Here is a 19899-nt window from a genome sequence, read left to right as displayed (position 1 = left end):
GGTGCTGTACAGGTGACTCAGCAGCATCAGCTCTAAATGAGGAAGTGCAGAGTCTAGCAGCTGCTGGACTTCAGAGGACAGGGTAAAAGGACTGCAAAGACATTGGCAAAAAGGATTTTAATTTTTTTTTTAAGGAAGACAAACTAATAACAACTAACTTCCTCTTTAGAAGTCCGTTTTCTAGGAACAGATCTATTATGTTAATGACAGTGGTGAATATAATTATGTGTAAGGATGAAATCTTGGCTTTGGTGACTTCACAGGACTAGTACTTCGTGCAAAGAGATGTTCTTGGAAGCTAGTCTGGAAGTATAGTCATGGCAGGAGGATGTAGGTCTGAGTGGGAGTTGTCTGATAGCCACAGGAAATGTTTAATGTTGTTTTTACCTTGATGCATTTGTTCCAGGGCTGTTGGTAGTGTGGGGCATTCTGAGCAGGTGGATACCAAACAGCATTTGTGACCAGGTGGGTCATCCATCCTCTGGTCAGTTTTCCTGTAAGATCATCTCTTAGGCAGGATCAGCACCTCTCCTGGATGGTACCTACAGAGAGCTGTATGACATCTTCCTGGGGTAGATTCTGGTGTGTGCAGGACTGCCAGAGCTTTGCTTTCACCTGCTCATCTCCCCACACACTGGCTCAGGGTGCTGAAAACAGGGAACCTCAACAGCCACCGAATGGTGACAGAGCACACAGCTCTCCACCACAGCTCTCTTTCCCCATCATTGTCCCCAGTTTTCTATTCACCTCCCTCCAGTTCTGTGGCTGGGGACTGCTATGACCACAGTGAAGCATTGCACTGGCATCTTCCTCCTCCTCCTCTCTTCTATCCTGCCTTTCCCTCCCTCTCCAGCTGCTGGGTTGCTCTAAGCAACTTTGGCTCCTGTCCCAGGAACAATCTCTCAACACACAAAAACCGGGAAGGCTAAAATAACACTTTAAAATTGTTAAATAAATAGCAATGGAGCTCTGCTTAAATGGGAAACACAGTGTAATTTGTTAAAGGCTTTTTGTCCTCCCTTGGACAGGGATTGGCTGGATGTGTGTGTGTGTGTGTGTGTGTGTGTGTGTGTGTGTGTGTGTGTTTGTGAAGCATTTCTTGTAGTTTCTAAGCTTCATCTTGTGGCCCCAAGTGGGCAGAGAGGGTTATGTGAGTCTGAGTTACTAAACACTTACAGTAAAAGTGTAGTCATCCAGAACCTCAGCCAAAGAGCTGGAGGTTTTGTAAGGCTTTTTTTTTTTTTTTTTTTTTTTTTTTAGGTTTTCCCTTCTCTCACTGCAGGACGCTTCTTCGTCACTTGCATTCTTCACCCCAGCCCAGCAGTAACTCTTTCCAGACTACCAGCAGCAGTCCAGGCACTTACATCCTGCTCCATTCCCTCTCCAAGAGCTTTGTGCATAGGGCAAGTGCATCCCCTCTCCCTCAGCAGAGGAGCTACTGCCAGCTCAGACAGAGGTACCCATCTTTCTGAAACATGAAAAACACTCATTTCTCTCTCACACCTTTTCAAAACTGGAGCAAAGATAGAATAGCAGTTACTGCTATATGAGAGAGTGAGAATGGGAAGCTCTGGATAATCATTTGTAAAATATCCAGGGGAAATGGATGCCGGCAAAGGCTCTGCTGAGTGGGAGTGGGTGTACCAAAATGTATGTGTCAGGATGAGAAATGTATTTCTTGGGAAGGACATGGAGAACTGGCTGCTTCCCAGCACACAGCTCCTCCTGGGGCTCTTCCTGTGGGAGTTCTCTGCATTTTTTTTTTTTTAATACATGGGCTATCTCCCCAGTCCACTCTTCTGAGTAGAAACTAATCTGTGTTTTGGGAGAGAGTTGTTTCTCATTAACTCTGAACGGGGAAAAAATAACCTCCACTCCTTGTAGTGGGAATTGCACAAGTCAAAATTTTACATTCCCTTCTCCAGACTCCAAAGTCGTTCCTGGAAGGATGAGTTGTGGGTCAGAGAGGGGCTGTGCCCTCCTGCCACACCTGCTGTGACAGCTGCCAGGTCTGGCCGTCAGTCTGAATGCATGATGAGAGCAGAGTAAACCTGCAGTCATGGCCTGAGCAGGGATACCCAAAATTAACATCAAAAGGAAAGGAGGGAGTTGTCCAAATACAGCCTGCAAACCTTTAATTCTGTATGACAGTGATACCCTGAACCAGGAAATCTCCAGCATCAGTGTTGCTGCAGTAATGGAAGCAGTTGATTCTGTGGGAAGATGAAGGTTCGATGCAAGGTATAATAATCTATCTTAGATGTTTTAATTTTCCCTTTTAATTCCAAACATAAGGAGCAGAGTTTCTTCCACTTTGAACGGCTCTTTTAATGTTCTCTTTTTACAATTGGGTAGGACAAAATCATGTTTCTTCAGTATATAAAATGAATCTGGCGGCCTGGTTTTGTACTTCAGCCTCCCAAAGAAATAAGCAAGCATAAAACAAGAAGATACACTGCCTACTAAAATGTCCCACTTATTAAAAAAACCACAATAAAATCCTCTGTGAGCATCCTGTTTCAACTCTGCAATAAAACTCAGTGGTCAATTAACGGTGGATTTCCTCTTCCCATGCAGAAAGGCAGTTGCAGACTTAAGAAGTTGCTGTGGGAAAGGGGGAAAAAATAAAATTTAAAAGATCCAGTCTTGGTCTTGCAAACAAAGGTTGCCTTGGTTTGCAGTCACATGTTGCAGTTCAGCTGATCTCGCTCATGCCAAAAGGGGAAAGATTTCTAGTACTTGCCTGAGCCCCACTGAACTGGTTTGGGGAATTAATTAGAAGAAAATTCCTCACCTTCTGTGTTTTTTCCTACCTAGTTTCCTCTTAGATTCAACTGCCCTGCCATAGCTCACTACGTCAGGGGGTCAGGGGCAACTGGGACAGGATACTTGGCCATTGTGTGAATTTAACAGTGATGTAAAATTCCACCATTGACAAATTCTGGCTTTTCCCAACTGGGGTTAGAAGAAAGTCTCTAAGTACCCAAATCTGGGATACCTCTGAGCTTCTTAAGTCCTATCCCCGGTGGCTGAGTTGCATCAGCAATACTGGGGCAGAAGCACCTGAAAGAACATTCTGTGGTCAATTTTAGTCCCCAGGCACGTCAGATGAACTGATAAGCTGGTGTTGGTAAAAACCTCACCATGCATATGTCTGCTTTCAGTAAATAGTTTTAGCCTGGTCAAGCTCCTTCCCTAGGGTGTACCACTCTGTGCCGGGGGGAATGTTCAGATGACCCTCATATGGCTGGACATCGTGTGAAATTACACAAAATCCACTGTTTTGGCTTCACAGAGTTGATAGTGAGGTGTGCAGTACATGGCTTTTTGGGGCAAAGCCAGCATAGCAGGTTTATCTCTCCTCCTGGGTGGTTTACTCAGGCCTTAGGGCTCATTTCTGATCTTTATAAGGTGTATCTGGCCCCTGGGTTTCAGAGGGTCAGAGGGTACTTTGACTGAAGGGTATGATCTCATCAGAGCCAAGTATTGAAAAACTTGCCAGGATTTTGTCACTTTGCCCATGTGTGTTCTATGTCTGGCTGTGTCTAGAGAGCACTGGGCTGGCAGTTGCCAGGAACACCACTGCCCAGCTCAGTTCAGACTCTTGCTTCCTTGGTATCATGCCATGTGTCTTTATTTATTGTGTGGAAAGAAAATCTTGTGCTTGTTAGATCCCTAGACCTGTTTAATAGGTTGGTGGTTATTTCCTTTTTTTTTTTTTCTTTTTTTTTCCTAACCCTGAGACATTATGGATTAAGGCTACTGAATAAAATAAAAGTGAAAAATCAAATGTGTTTATAAATTTTAATTTTACAGTTAAAAGGCATATCTCTGCTTCTTGGGTGAGGTGGTATGAATTGCTTGTCCCATCCCAAGTTTCATGTGCTCCCTGGTGGCATCGAGGTCCTTGTTTGCAGCACTCCATGGCAGAGATAAAAAGCTTTGGTGTATATTTCCTTCGGGGCAATGTGGATTTCTCCTCAAAAACCTCAGTTCTGGCGACTGGTTTTATAAATGCCTAAAAAATGAAGCTTGTAGCTTATCTCTTGAGAGATCGTTGATGGATCCATTTCTCAGAAAGATATTTTATTCAGTCCTTTAATGCCACGCCACTCCCTTCATTCAGATGCCTGGAGTCTTTTATCACGTCTCCTCTTACTCATTGCTTAGCTAGGTTGGGCATATTTAGTTCTTTTAATCTTTCCTGCACCTCAGCTGTCTTTAATCATCCTTCTTGATGTCAGAACGTTTGATGCCCACTTCTGCGGAAAACAAGCCCAGGTTGTTTATTTATTTATTTATTTTTTTGCATGTGTGTGAATTGCTTGGGAAATGTCTCCGGCCGCTTGCCCAGGCTCATGCCTGGATTCCTCAAAAGCTCCCTACAATGTCTCAGTGTGTCTCCTGAGGAAAATTTCTGGCTCACCATGTACACCACTAGACTTGGCACTGTCTGGTATTAATTAAAATGTTTATTTGTTGGGTGTGGGCAGCAACACATTTGCCCCCCACCCAGATGTTCCATGGATTGTGTTTCCAGGGCCAGATTTCTCTGGGCATCTGCAGAAGGGTGCAGGTGCTGATGGTGTTTATGGAGAAGAGGCCCAAAAGGTTACTGTAACCTATGTTTCCTTCCTGTACCTGCCAGCAACAAGGAGAGAGAAGTTTAATTGTTCCTATGATCTCAAGAGCAAAGCCTCATGGTAGCTTTATAGGTGCCTGTGCTGCAGGTCAGGGTAATGCTTCTCAGTGCTAGCAGAGATGGTGACCCCTTCCTGCTGCAGGTATTGATGCTGTCTTTCCTGAGTAGTTCATCTGTTTTGCACCCAAAAATAGTCATTCACAGCTTCTTAAATCAGTTAGAAGCTGAGGATTGCTGCTAGCTGGTACCAGACTGAGCACTGCATCCCTTCAGGGTCTTCAAACTCACTGTCTGAAGCTGATGTGTGGAGGTGTCCAAAATTCCCTCCACATACCTCCTGGATACCTGCTATTTCAGTGGGGGCTGTTACCTAAAGCTTGACTCAATCATTTTCTTAAAATAGGCAAGTTCAGATACTGACTGGAAGGGGTTAAGGCACTGATCTCCAGGTTGGCTGGATCTAGGCCATTGCTGTGCAGCCAGGGGTGGCTTCCCTGACATGGACTTTGAATTACAGAGCACTTGGCAGGAGTTAAAGAAGGCCAGAAGCTGCCTTGTCCCTCCCCCACCTCCCATTACGATGGAATGCTTCTCATACTCTCCCAAATTTAGCAGTGCAAATGTGGCTGGGCTTAAGTAGGCTGAGCAAGGAGGAGATTTTGATGGTGATACAGGTCCCCTTCCCTCCTCTGCCTCACACTTACATTGCCAGCAGCCTGTGTGATAGAAAGCTGTTTGATATATGGCTGTGTGATTTATGGCTGTGCCAGCAAGGGTTCTGTGGCCTGAGAAGGAGAGGATGGGATCCTGGATGGTGAGAGAAAACAGTCTATGAGGACCACCACCCAGCAGAGCACTGAGAACCTGAACCAGAGCCTGATGTCCACCTGTGTGTCCTGTGTGACCCCTGGGCTGTAATGAGAGGGGTCAGCAATGTCTGGAGGTCACCATCAGGAAAAGCTGACATCCTCTTTGTGATGACACTGGGATGTTCTGGGTCATGGAGCAGGAGTCTGCTGCCTCCATTCCTTTTCCTCACAGCTCTGGGTCACCCAGACTCCCTGTCACTCCTGTCTGTATTTCCTCCCATTACTCCTTAGGAGTGTTTGAGGAATTGCTCTAGAGCTAGTAATGAGCATCTCAGGAGGACCTTGACATGCATTTTTATGCCACATTGCTGGGTCATTGTGGGAGTCCAGCATGGGACAGGCTGTAGGGCTCCATCATTGATGCCTGAACTTTGGTGGCTGCAGAGGTATGTGCTGCTGCTTCAGCCACTTGCATGGGGCCCCGTCCCTTCACCAATTTGTGCATTTATATATATGCATGTATATATGTATATATTTAAATAGGCAATATGTATTAAATAGTTATATAAATATTATAAATATTTAGATGTATACATAAGCTGCTATTAATATAAGCTCTAATTTATGTATAGGTGGTTTTCATTGCAGCCTTATGTTGAAAAATTAAGGGAATTGAAGGTTTTTGGTTGGAGGGAGGGGACAAGATTGAGCTTACTGACATTTCTTTTGTTGTAATGTCATACAGGTCACAGTTGACTGCAGAAAGGAGAAGGGAGGAGTGTGTCAAAGGGAGGTCAGATCCTGCCAGGGTTTCCTGGGAAATGAGGTGAGTGGTGATGTCTTTCAGTACTCATAAGCCTGGAGATAGAAGCCCTCCAGGTCTTCCCTGCACCCTTTGTGTGAGATCTCTTCTGTTGATCCTCCAGATTTCCTTTTGGGAGGATTGTAGACTGCTGTTGTGCTTGGGAGTCTCAGAAGGGCTGGAGACTAACTGGAATATGTTAAGGTTTGTTCATCACACAGGTCTTCTGGCTGTATTTGGGCTTCACAGCAGGGGACTTTATTCATCTGGGTTCAGAGAACTCTGCTGCAATTACCTGCTACTGATCCAGCCCACCCCCAGCCTCCTTTTACAATTGCTGGAGGGAAATGGGCATTTTTAGGAAGTGCCTGACCCTGACCTGCTGTAGGCATCTGAATGGATTGAATCATTCCCTACAATACCTGTTTCTCTGCACTGTCAGCACAGCTGGGGTAGCTTATTTGGTTGTAGGGTCTGCAAGGCATGTGTAATGTCTGTACCCTGTGTAGGAGGACTGGAGTTCAGGGTGCTTGCTTGTGGCTTCAGGTGTCCAAATCCACTGCATGAAAACTTGGCCTCTCCTAAGCTGCCCTTAAATTTTCTTCAAGGTTTGGACACAGCTTAAATCTGTGAGCCACTTGTCTGAGCCTGCTCTCGGCATTTTTACACCCTGACTGGCAGCATACGTACATTCCTGAAGGATAGGGTATGATTGCTGAGAAGGTTTCAGTCCAACTGGGTCATCTCACACTGGCTGTTGCAGCCCCAGTGAGAATCAGCAAGAGATTCCAGCCTCAGGAGTTTATTCCAGCCCCAGGAGCCGCTGCACTAAAACCCAGTGAGGCTGCTTGGGCTGCACTGTAACCTCCTGGGAACCAGCCCTGGAGCTGCTCTGCTCTTTGGCTTTTTGAGTGATGTGGCTTGTGGCTTTTCAGCCACAGGAAGGTTTGGAACAATGCTTGCCACCTCCCCATGGGAACCTGACACCTGTAGAGGGAGCATCCACATCCTGGTACCTTGGCTAAGGTGCAGAATCCCTCAGGTGTGGTTCTGTGAAGAACTGGGACCTGCATGCCACCTCTCTGTTGATTAGACTCTCCATCCAGAGCTTTTGTGCACATCCCTGCACCTCTCAGCCAGGGGAAATCCTACACAGACATCTGCCTGTCTTTGCTAGGCCACCCCCTCTGCTTCCCCTCCTAGTTCTTGGAGATGGAGATGTAGTCTGCTTGACTTTGCAGAGTGCTCAGGCTGTGCTGGCTCATCCCTACTGCAGTGAGGATAAATACTGACACCGGTTGAAATTTAGATGTACAAGGTGTTGTACTTAAGCAGAGGAAACTCTAGATACAGATTTTTGGTATGCTTATGTTTCTGCTGATGCCCTCAGTGTGTTTGTTCTCTGAGGGCAGTCTGTTCAGAAATAGGGATTGATGATGATGGTCCATTGTCAAGATTGTCACCTTTAAGTCAAAGAACAAATATAATTTGCTGTAGTACATCACTCTTGTTTAATTGTAAGTGGGCAAAGGAAATGCGTGTGTGCGTGTGTGTGTGTATGTGTGTGTGTGTGTGTTATTCTTCATTTATTTAATGTTTTTTCTGCAATTTACTGTTAGCTTTTCTGTATTACTGATAATTGGAGCGTTTTCATTGCCACCCTGGAGAGAGGAATCTCTCCTTTTTATAACAAGGGAAACTGTCACAGTGGAATGAAGTGGTTACTGCCCTTTGCCTTTGCCTGAGCCTGACACATACCTCTCCTGCCTCTGTCTGTCTGCCTTGGGGACCAGAAGTCTGCCTTGGGGACCAGAAGATGTTGCAGGGACTCACAGATCCCTTGTATTTGATGCTTGCTTCTGCCACTGGTCTCTGCTCTGAATCCATGCCTTGATTCTCCATTCAGAGAGCAGGAATAAACTGATTCTTTGGAGTTGTGAGAATTGATGCTAAGGATGAGCAATTTAATGGGAGATGCAAGGGCTGTGTCTAAGAAGGGGGGCTGCTTTTTGCAGTGTCAGTGATTCCAGGGAATAGCCTAATTTTTACTTGGCTGCTGGACATCTCCCGGGGTTTTTCACATTTAAGTTTGCTCCATCTGGCTTTCTTTCTCTGTCACTCCGTTGTTTTTTTTTTTTTTTTTTTTTTTTTTTTTTTTTTTTTTTTTTTGAAGCTGGGCTGACACCGTGGATATCAGCAGGATATTCAGAGCTCATGGAATGCAAAGCCACGAAGCTGATGGTCTGGTGTGAGGCTTTCTGCTTCCTTTGAGTTTGGGATTTCCTTGAGCTGGGATGCTTTGCGATTCTGGGACATGGGTAGCAGGAGGAGAATGTTGTCATCTCCATCTTGACCAATATTAAATGAGCAGCCTGCCTGAAGTGGGGAGGGTTTTGCAAGCCTCAGTGACACCAGTTGAGTACTAGGAAGGGGTGTGAATTGAGGGTGTGTGGAAAAGGAGGTTTGTTATGTGCTTCCCGGCAGCTAAAAGCAGGTGTTCAGTCAACTGAGAGTTGCCCTAAAGGCAGAGAATAAGGATGCAAATGATCTGTGAAACATAAAAGGAACCATCTGAATGCCCCTTTTCTTGGTTTACCTCCACCCTGGGTAATTTGCATGACACAAGTTGATCAACCCTGAGAAAAAAGCAGTTCGGTCCAACTGGAGAAGATAACTTTGTCAAACCTAACGACCTTGCAAAAAGGCGAAAAAAGGAAAGTCCAGAGGCCGGGATACAGAAAGAAAAGGGTGGGCTGTGGCTCTGCTGTCTCGCTGGGGAGGTGGGGCCCCTGGTTGGCACTTGTGAGGTCCCTGCTCCTCCAGGTTTCACAGCAGCTCAGCTAAGTCAATGCGGATCCCAGTGCAGGTCTGTGATAGCAGCTTAAACCCTCCTTGATGAAGGCAGTGTGAGGAGCACTGGGTGAGCAGAGCCCACTGAGCTTCTGCCCCAACAGGGACCACATGAGACTGGTTGGTTTAAACCCACCTGGAACGGCTTCTAGGCCGTGCTTTGCCTCATCTTTGATGCGGTAGCAATGCACGACTCCAACCGGCTGCTGCAGCTCAAGGGCTGGCTGCACAAGTGGGGACAATGCCTTAGCTCGAAACTGGTGTGGATTTAGGACCCTCCATGGCCAGCCTGGCAATGCTGAGTGCAGGGTGGAGCAGTGCTCAGCTGTTGCTCTGCCCATCCTACTCTGATTCTGCCTCAGTCGAGTTCTACACCCAGCCTACCAGAACTTTTAACGAAGTTTTGTGATTTGGACCTGCACATGTGTGTGTTGGGTGTTGTCACCTCAGCTGTAGCCACAGATGGCTGGTCTCCCCCCACCTCTCACCTGTGCTCTCCTGTCCTGCAGGTGATCTGCTTCATTTCATTGATAGTTTCACTAATCTTCCCGATGTTAATGAGTTTTTCCCCAGCTGCCATCCCCCCCTTCCCCAAAGCCAAGACGTTGACTCTTTCACTGTGAGGGTTAATTGCTTATTTATTTTGTGGACTGCACCTCCCTCTTTCTGATTTCACTTGATATGTGCAGGATGTGGTGATAAAAATCTGTTTGAGCTGTGTCCTGTTTCAGACATTTTTGCTTCTTTGAAGTAGCTTCCTGGGACAATGAGTGTGTACAGGGGTGCTTGGATAGGAAGGTGGGGAGGGAGCGCAGGCTGGGCCCGCGCTCTCTGCGTGCTCCATCCTTGCACCCAGGTGCTTGAACAAAGGTTTTGAGGTGTTCTATCCTCACAGAGCCACTGTTATAAATCTGAGGGAAAAAACGTGACATTGTTCAGTCTGGTCTCCCTTCAGCTCCTTGCAGAGTTCTCTTCGAGATCCAGCTGCTTTTCATCAGCAGCTCCCGGGGCTGTCTGGGCCAGCCGGCAGCTTGCCACGTTCAGTGGTGACACGTCTGTGTCTGGAGAGAGCACGGCATCACTGTGGATCTGTACAGTCTTCTTTTCAGACTGCATGGTGTGTATGGCCGTGTGGTCCCTTCCAGCCTTACCCATCTTGTTATTCTGTGCCATTCTCTGTTTGTGGAGGGCATCCATTTGCAGACTGCATATATTTAGTTGAACCAGGTGTTTTCTGTTTTTTTTTTTTTTTTTTTTTTTAGGTTTTGCATCAATGGTTTGTTTGGTTACACTGTTTCCTCCTAAAGTTAACGGTGTCTATGGGTGGTTTACTTGCATGAAGAAGCTGCTCTCAGAGGTGGTTTGTATTGTCTGTATTTTTATCTTGAGTGTCTGATCTGCAGCATGTCCTGCAGAGATGGCTCATGTGCGGAGATGTTGCCCTTGAGTACATGCTTTTCCTTAATAAATTTGACCCATTTGAAGAAAACTGTTCATTTTTGTAATTATGAAGTTGTGTATTGAAAACCAATATGGAGTAAAGGGGGCTGAGGTCAAGAAGGGTTAGTTATGAAAATTGGGGTGTATTCTGCTAACATCCCAGTGCCCCAGGGGTAATGCTTCTGAGCTGTAACCCTGAGTCATAACTGCCCGCCCCAGTGCAACTTCCAACCAAAGCAGTGTCACATTAGAGAAGCTGGCATGGAAGCTGGAGCCTAGAGGCTTGAGGAGTCCACACTGATGGGGCTGCTGGGTACATGATGCTGATATACCCCCGTGGAAAGGCGGATTAAAAATTGGGCAGGAAAACACAGGGTCCAGGCTGCCAAATTGCTGTGTGTGTTATGTTTCTTTTTTTTTTTTTCTTTCTCTTTTGATTGTCTGTTTGCCTGAATTTGGATTCCTCCCAAAAAGAGGACCTGAGAGGTCTTTAACAGCAATAAAGGGAGCTCTTCTGAGGAGGAAAAGGTTGCCCTTATTGCGCCAAGCAGACAGACTGGGAACTGCTGACTTGGGATGAGATGGGTGGTGGTTTTCCATCTTGTCTTTCAGCGTGGTCATGACGGGGAGAGCTGATGTTCCTTCTAATTGAGAATGTGTAGTGACATGCCAGGAATACCTCCTTGCTGGATTGCATTCTTCTGTGGGAAGGCATCAGCTATACATTGTGATGGGGATTAACTCATTAGGCCTTATTGTATAGATCGTGCTTTACAAATGATCTTTTCCTGGGAAGATTTCCTAACTGGGCATAGTCCCAAAGAGCATGAATTGGATGGTTCTGACTCTTTTATGTTATTCCCAATGCTGTGGTGTTGTGGATGAACATCTGAGGCTGCAGCCCTTTTGATGTGCTCCGCTGTTATGGTGCCACTGGTGTGGGCAGGGCTGCTGGGCAGTTGAGCAGAACCAGGTGGGAAGTGGCAGAAAGGCCATTCCTTGTGTTTGCTGGCAAATCCCATACCATTTAGGTTATCCATGAAGAGGAGTTACGATGATGGAGGAAAATGGATCATCTTGTTGAATTGAATTTTCATATTTCTTTAACAGTAGTGCTAAAAAAAAAGCCCTCCAAAAAGCTTGATACTTCTTGGGATCAATTTTTGTGTGTTTTCTGAGAGCACAGATAAAGGCTATAAAATCAGTTTCATTTTCCAAAAGGGGGAAGAGCTCAAACCTGAGTGTGAAACACCCTGGTGTTGCAGCATACTTCCTGAGTGACATTGGGCAGGTCAGACAGGTGGACTAGAAATGTCCAAAAGTGTGACTGGGCATCCAAAATGCTGACCCACTTGGACATGTTGTACCAGCATTACTGTGCCAATCTGAACTGCTGTTTGGTGGACTTCGCAGCTCTTGAATGGCTGTGGTTTGGAGTCAGGTGAGGTTGGGTGTGAAATAAAATAAATGGTGTTTCAGTGTAAACACCACTTAATTATGTGGGAAGAGTGGGAACAAATAATGCTTTGGACCAGGATCCTCTATGGATCATGGAAATTTGCTGAACATTTGGCTTATAACAGATGCCCAATTTCCAGACAGCCAAAATTAGGGAGAGAGCAGTCCCACCTTGTAGTTTCTTGATATTTCTGTTGCTTGTGTGTAAAATGAGTTTAGTATTAAGTCCTTGTTTCCCTCAAACAGAGAATAAATATAAAACTTGGAGCTGTTTCCTGGATACAGCAGCAAATGAATGCCTGTGTTTGGGATAACAGGCTAATCTTGGCCATGGGTAGCATCTTTGGAACTGCCAGCATCCTGAGAGTTAATGAATGTGGTTGTATTTCTCTTGATGAGCTGGCGTGTTAAGGCTTTAAAATCAATTTTACAGCTGCACACCACCACAAACCTTTTTATTTAAGATGTGCATTTCATTAAGTTCAAATAGCACCCATGTTGGACTGAATTCCAAATCTCCAGGAGAGTTTCGGACAATTTTGCTTGAGGTTTCTCTTGTGGTTGCTTGCAGGAGAAAAAAAACAGGGTAAAGTAATCAAGGTCAGCACCTCACTTCAAGCTGCCAGTAGGACTCCTCCAGGGAGAGAGGGATTGAGTTACCCTCTGCCTGCAATTCATCCCTCATGCCTATAATCAAATAATCCCGTAAAATGGCGTCAAAAAGGATGGGAAAGTTAGGAAAACTTTTTGCTGTAAGTTGAGCTGGGCAAATGATGCTCAGAGCTGTGTTGGTGTCTTGGGCACATATTTCTCCTCAGAAAGTGCTGGGGGGGTATTTTACCCAAGGTATTGCATTGAAGTCCTGATGTCCGTAAAGTGTGGAGTGAAATGGATGCATCTTCAGCTGCACCGTGCTTGCCCCCATCTCGGTAGTTGGTCTTAATTATTGAGTGCTGTGATTCTGATTACATTTTGCACTTATTATTGATCAATATATGTAGTGCCTTTATTTGAATTTATTAGTTCTTGTTTAATATTATAGTAGGCTTTATTACAGATTAGTACTACCTTGTATTTATTAGTTTTTCCATTCTAGAGGATCTGTTAAGTCTTCCCAGGGTTGATTCCTAACCTTAGGATGCTCCTGCCCCCTTCAATGCCCTTGAACACATTATCCAATTGTGGTAAAAACTGTCCAACCCATTTTCATTTATTTTCCATCTCCTTTTTCCTCCTTAACTTGATTGTTATGAAGTCATTGAGCTAACAACAGTATTATTTGGTTCCAATTTACATTATTGGCATCTCAGCTTTCTCTCGGTTTAATGGCATCCTGATATTCCCTGCCATTACTACTTTTTGTCTCGTTGATGTTGGACTAACCTTCAAGGAGTAGATTTTGAAAAATTATTTCTGAGGTTATGCTAATTTTTGCCATGTAAGGGCTGTGTGACTTTCAGAAAGTTGCATTTCAGCAGCAGGCTGGACTAGACAGAGCACTGGTGCACTCTGTGATGCCAAGGAAATAATTTGCTGCAGCGCCCTACCACATGCAATCCTTGTTTTTCTTGGGATATCTCCCGTGGACTTTCTGGCTGATTTTTCTCGGTTCTTCAGTCTGATGTGATTGTCGTATGTTGTGGTATGTAGGGCTCCAAGCCAAAAATATCCAATATTTTTGAAATGTATTCATTACTGTTCAAAATAGGCCTTTTTTCCATTCTCTTATAAGATTTTGCCACTTCTCTAATATGCTAATTTTACCCCTTTTTTGGCATCCATACTTCTTGGTGTTATTTTGGTGTGTACTGTATGTATACATTACATATAAATCTGTGTGAGTATGCATTACTGTATGTGATTTATATAAAGCTTGTCTTGTCTGTGCTGTCACAAGGAAATAACCCTTACTTTTGTGGTGGGATCTTGGCTTGGATTTGCTGTGTCCAGCCAGCCCATTGCCAGGTCTCTCTGTCTTGCTTCCCTTCATTCCCAAGCAAGGCCATGGCTCCAGCCAGGCAAGGGAAGACACAAACTGAAGCACCATTGCAGCTGACTGCAGGTGAGGGATGTGGGGGCTTTGGAGCTGCTGGGTGGAAGTTTCCAGATCCCTGAGTTACACACGCTCGTGAGCTGCATGTGTGCAAATGAGCACGGGTCCGCAAATGTGGTCAAAATGTATATGGAGAAAATGGTTTTAAAAATGGGGGTAAAACTGCCCTGAAATAGAGGAGGATGCATGTTGGACCATGACTAGAGTATCACAGATGTAGATGAAAGCTGGAGACAGCAGCCAGGTCAGAGGTAGAATGTGTGTGTGAGTGGAGAAGATGATTGTGAGAAATTGCACTGGATGGCAAACTTGAAAGGAAAATTCTGATTCAGATAGGAAGATCATTAGTTGGGCAAATTGATTCCCCCGTAGTTTCTTGAACACCTACCTTACTTTGCTATTTTGCTTTCCTGGGGTACCTGCCTGGGTCACATGCATGGACCCAAAAACTGGGTAGAAGGACTGTGACAGTGCCAGTATGTCTGGGGACAGAAAAGGAGCCAGAGTTAACTGTGGCATCTGGTCATGGAGGAAGAGTGAAACTTTGTGGTCAACTCTGACTTGAGGGAACCAATGGAGCAAAATGACCACTTAATGTTCCTGTCTTTTGGTCCTGCTTAGAAGAGGGTGATCTCTATTGCTCGCACATTCATGGTGTTTGTTATATGATGGAATCTCTTTAGGGCCTGCACATTGTCATGATGGTATCTACCACAAGGGGATGGAGACCTGGCTCATTATGGCTTTGTCAGTTTTACATATTTGCCCAGCTGAATTGTGATGGACCTTGTTGTAGGCAAGTAAAGATTTCCAAGAAGCTCTGGAGTTCCTGGACTGAAGACCTGAAAACAGAGGCGTAAAATATGTGAGGTGAAAAATGGGGAAGATGGGTTGTTCCTTTGAGACAGTTGGGTGTTTATTAGGAGGAGGATGTGAGGCTGAAATTATTGCAGGTAAGTGCACTGTGTACCTTGGCTGCCAATTTCAAGGTTGTCAGCTGAGGCAGGTGTTATGCCAGAACAGGATATTGCCACCTCCAACAAGGGTCTTGATGGGTCTGGCATGACAGGGAAGGCTGTAAACTTGATTTCTACTCAGTATTACACTGGGTTTCTGGGCTGAAGAGGCAGCTAAGGAGCACTGTGGCTTGTCACCAAGAGGGCTGTGTCTGATTAGTGCTGGTGGAGTTGCTACTGGTGGTGGTATCAGAAATACTGATCCTTTCCTACAAAGGAATCCTTACAGTGATGGAGGCCAGAAAGGTGTTAAACTGTTGAGCCTGTTTTGTCACTAAATGTGACACCATCAGTAAGCTAGAGCTCTGAAATGGAAAACTTTCATAGTGTGAAGTTACTGAAGGAGGAGAGACACTCAACACGATTGAGCTTCATTCACGCAAGCCGTAGGAAGTTGAGGATGGATTGGTGACTGTATGGATGTGGGCAAGCCTCCTAAATTGGTTTTCTTTATGTCAGCCAAAGGGGGATTTTCCAAGATTGGTCCTTATGTTCTCCAAGTGAAGCAGGCTGAATGCTGTATCTGACTCTGCAGGAAAGCTGACACAGTGGAAGTAGCACTCAAAATTGTGTATTATTCCTTTCACAGCCAAAACTAGAGCAAGAAAAATATCTTGTGTCAACCTGGCCTTTGAAATACAAATGAGTGAGCTCAAGCTCGCTTGTAAATGTCATGGTGTGCTTTGTGCTCTTGCTCCCTAATGTGGTTGCTTTGCTTTCCCAGGTAACACATTTTCAGGCTTTTGCTTCAAGTGATGCTTTGACAACAGGGAGAGGAGAAGAGAGTCGCTGGGCTTTGTGTTGAGTCCTTCAGGGTTGTTTTCCCACTGAGAAACTGCACTGACCCTGAGCCAACTTGAAACCATCAGCACAGGCACTGTGCTCCCATGAAAGCCTAGCTGCAGCCTCATGTTCTTCTGTTGTCAGACTTGGGGGAATGGTGTATGAAAGGGCACTGTGCAACTCTTTGGCTTGACAGCCTTGTCTTTCTTTACATTCTGTAAGTCTTCCTTAGGCGTTTTTATGTCCTTCTGTCAGGGAGTCTGTGCTTACTTGCTGAAACTCATTCATCTTAAGGGATGAGTTGTCCCGTACTGGACCACCAGCAAACAGCTGTGCCTGGCCAGTTGGCCAAGCCTGAGGAAGCAGAGGGGCAGGCACTGATCTCTTCTCCTTGGTGAGCAGTGATAGGACTTTAGAGAATGGCATGAAGCTGAGTCAGGCAGGATGGGGATAGGTTGGTTATTAGCAAAAAGTTCTTCACCCAGAGGGTGTCTTGGCACTGGAAAAGGCTCCCCCGGGATGGAGTCACAGCACCAAGCCTATCAGAGTTCAGGAAGTGTTTGGACAATGCTCTTGGCACATGGTGGCACTCCTGGAGTTGCCCTGTGCAGGGTCAGGAGTTGGTTGATGATCTCTGTGGGTTCCCTCAGCTCAATTCATGATTCTATATTTCTGTAGAATTGAATGTTGCATTGACTGCACATTGACTTGTGCAGTCACCTGTAGGGTCATCTCTACTGGCTTTTGCAGGATGCACTTCTGGGGTTTGCACTAATTCATGCAGCTTCTTTGTGAACTTCTTCCCCTCAAAACTGAATCACAAGGCATGTAGAGAGCCAAGACTGGAACAGGCTATGTTTCTTCTGTAGAGAAGCCTGTTGTGGAAGCTAATTGTGCTATTTTGCGTTTATACCACGATGGGCTGGATGGGTTTGATGACATTTCTGTTCTGTCTGGGATTAACCTGATAGGGACAGTAAGACAAAAAATAACATTAGAAGCAAATAAACCCCTCAGAATTGCATTTTGGATGCTAGAGGATGCTCATCCTCAAAACATAATTGTTTTAAACTGATTTGCTGATTAGTTCAAGCCAACTTTGGGACTCCTGTCTGAGTAATGGGCATTTCTGTGGAGTTAATCAGAAAGAACTGCAGTTTCTTTTACCATGAGCAAAAATAAATGTCAGACTGAGGACAATGTGTAACAGCAATGACTGGATTTGTTGATTTAGCCAGAAATATGCATCCAGTAAAAAATAAAATCATGTGGAAATACCTCACAGGCCTCTGAATAAGTGCTGACAATCCCTCTGGAGCTTTTGCAGTTGGTGAATAAAGTTGTTGAGAGGAGTAACAGGAGATTCTCTCATCTGTCTATGGTGTGGGTCTTCTCCACAGGCTGCAGGTGGAACTCTGCTCCCCTGTGGTCCTCCATGGGCTGCAGGGACACAACTGCCTTACCTTGGGCTGCACCACAGGCTGCAGGGTCTGAAACACCTCCTCCTGCTCCTTCACTGACCTCCACAGAGATTTCATCACTGATCCAACCTTGTGAGTTTGGCATGATATTGGGTACTGTATGGTGTGGAGGAGGCAGCTACAGTGTACTTTCTTTCTGGCTAGTTAAGAACCCTAGTTTGCAGTGAATCCATCCTTGCCCCCACCTCTGTTTTTACCATTTTAGTTAAAAACATAAACAGCCTGGTGCTGTAACAGGCTGCTGGGGCTGTTTCTCGTTCCCCATGATGCTCAGCCATGGAGCATACACACAGGAGCTGGTGCTCCAGCCCTCTGCCTGGGTTCCTTCCCATGCATGATTGTGATTTCAGAATGTGTAGTGGGAGACTTCCTAGACTGAAAAGGGCTTCATCTTCCCTGGATGAGCTCAGCTTTTTTACAACACTCCACTTACACCAGGTGATGTCTTTCCAAGAGTCTGAAGTCAGGATAGCAGCCCACAGCTGGAGCATCTGCCAGAGCTCTCTGGACAAAGTGCTGAATCTGCTGCTCTCTGGGCAGGAGCCTGTCAGGAGGTTTGCCCATAAACTTCTGGTATTTAGTGTTGTAAAACAGGGGTTTATAAAAAGTTTTAGTGGTGTCAGGGCTGTGCCAGTGTGCTTGGATGTATTAATGAAATAGGGTTGTTGTTTGAAGGAAGTTACTGAAATGGTACCCATGGCCCCATACAAAAAGATGGTACAATCAGGGAAGATTTACCTTCTCTCCTTTTTTCCTTCTGTTTCCTGCCCATCTCTTTTGATAATTTTGAGTCTTTCTGCTTTGTGCTTCTGTAACTTTTTGTTTGCTTACAAACCTCCAAGGTGTGCTGCTAACTTCACTGAATTTTAGTGCTTTTGCCTTTGCTGTGTTGAGCAGTGCATGCCGGTTGGATCACTGCTGTTATTTTGGGTTTTCCCAAGTCTTCCCACAGGCTGCTTTTGATTTCAAAGATACTTGTTGAAAAAAGGAAGATTTCCACAAAAACACCTATCACACCTCTGTGTTCAAGCACGACTCCTGTTGAGCATCTGTACTGTCTTACCTTGGCAATTAAAAGCTGATTAAAGGGCTAGGAATGCCGATTTCAGCTATTTTTATGGCACATATGTCACTTTGATACTTTTGCAGTGGGATGTCCAGCAGACTGCTTGATGATGGATCAGGGACTTGGGGGCATACACGTAAGCCCCAAAGTATTGCTGCCTGTCAGGGCACTGCAGTGCTGAGCATCGAAGTGGCAGCCCCTTGGGGCCATCAGCATCAGAGGCTGGGAGTTTGGTGAAGCTCTGCAGGGGCAACATGTACTTCATGTGACTGAACCCTCTCCTTTGGAAACTGGGAATAGGTCCAAATTTCCCACCTGTTGTACCTTTCCTCTGTGCAACTCTCCCCTGTCCTCCTAGATTGCTTTCCATTTCCCAGTGCTGCAGCTGACACATCTGGGTAGGAGCATCATGGGCTTCTGTGCAACACATCAGCATTGTTCTACCATGCTGACTTCCCTCAGTGATATCCCAAGGGATAGGGATAGCAGTGGTGATAGATACCTGCTCTCACCCAGCAATACCCCTCTCAGTGCAATCCTTCTTTATGGGGTGTGTGTCCCATCCTGAATGGAGACAGCCAGAAGAGTCCTCTGAAACCTAGGTTTCACCTTGTTCCACCTGTACAAGGTGAAACCTCTTTTGGATATTAATCAGGAGGCAGCATCCTTAATTTAGATTGACAGAGCAGTGTTGGAGCCACAGCTTAAATCTGTTAGAGCTTTTCCTGGCAAATCACTTCCAAAAGGATGTTTCAGTGTTGTTTAATGAACAGAAGAGAAAGCTCAGCATTGGGCACAGACAGGTTGCAGGGCCGGAGTTACCAGATGCAGGTACCTTTAGGAACAACCAGGGCTTCACAGTACCATAGCCAGTACCCGGGCCAAGAGCAGCTTTCCTGTCTGTTCCCTTACTTTTCTTTCCCACCTGAGTGTTTTGTGCAATTTTCAAAGCATTGTGTGAGTATCCAGATTCTCTTCTCCAGGACTAAGCAGGTGTCCTCCTTTCCCTTAGTTGGTTTCTTCACATAGAGATAATGAGTGGCAAAATATTTGTTCAGAGATAAAATTAATGTGTTTATCTGATCAGGAAACCTGGGTATGGGCAATACCTGAGTAAAGTTTTGTTTGTTTGAAGCAGCTTGGAATTTGTAAGAAAATCAGAGGAATATCCCTTAGGATGAGCTACTTAACAAGTGTCCTGACAACCAAGCTGATAAATGCCAGGCAAATCCAAAACAGAACCCAGCACTGTTCTCCCCAGCTACCAAGTTTGTGTTTGCTTTGGGGTTTTAATTAGAGGCAGTTTCCTCAAAACAAGTGTTTTATTTGTTGCCATCTTCCTTTCTTCCTTCTCTTTCTTGTCCACTTCTCCCTTCTGCTGCTGACTGTTGGCTGTGTACTCGGCTGTGCTGGGCTGGCACTGCTCTTTTCTCCAGCTCTTCTCAGCCCTTGTGCTTGCTCCAGCACTGATCCACCCACAGCTCACTGTGCTGGTAGAA

At 45.4% G+C, this 19899-nt stretch overlaps 1 long non-coding RNA gene across 3 annotated transcripts in view; it reads left to right on the top strand.

The window, feature by feature from the left end:
- Positions 1-6185: 6185 nt before the first annotated feature.
- LOC137468966 (uncharacterized) overlaps positions 6186-19899 on the top strand; it is a 64980-nt gene continuing 51266 nt past the window's right edge. For 2 of the 3 annotated variants that reach the window (XR_010996282.1, XR_010996285.1), the window contains exon 1: positions 6186-6277. This is a non-coding gene — a long non-coding RNA (uncharacterized lncRNA). Of the gene's footprint in view, positions 6278-6381; positions 6458-19899 lie in introns of those variants that run through there. The other variant, XR_010996284.1, reaches the window with a different exon arrangement.

This window comes from Anomalospiza imberbis, chromosome 1, assembly GCF_031753505.1.
Source record: "Anomalospiza imberbis isolate Cuckoo-Finch-1a 21T00152 chromosome 1, ASM3175350v1, whole genome shotgun sequence".
In the NCBI taxonomy this organism is placed as follows: domain Eukaryota; kingdom Metazoa; phylum Chordata; class Aves; order Passeriformes; family Viduidae; genus Anomalospiza; species Anomalospiza imberbis.
This window is presented reverse-complemented; position numbering and strand designations above follow the sequence as displayed.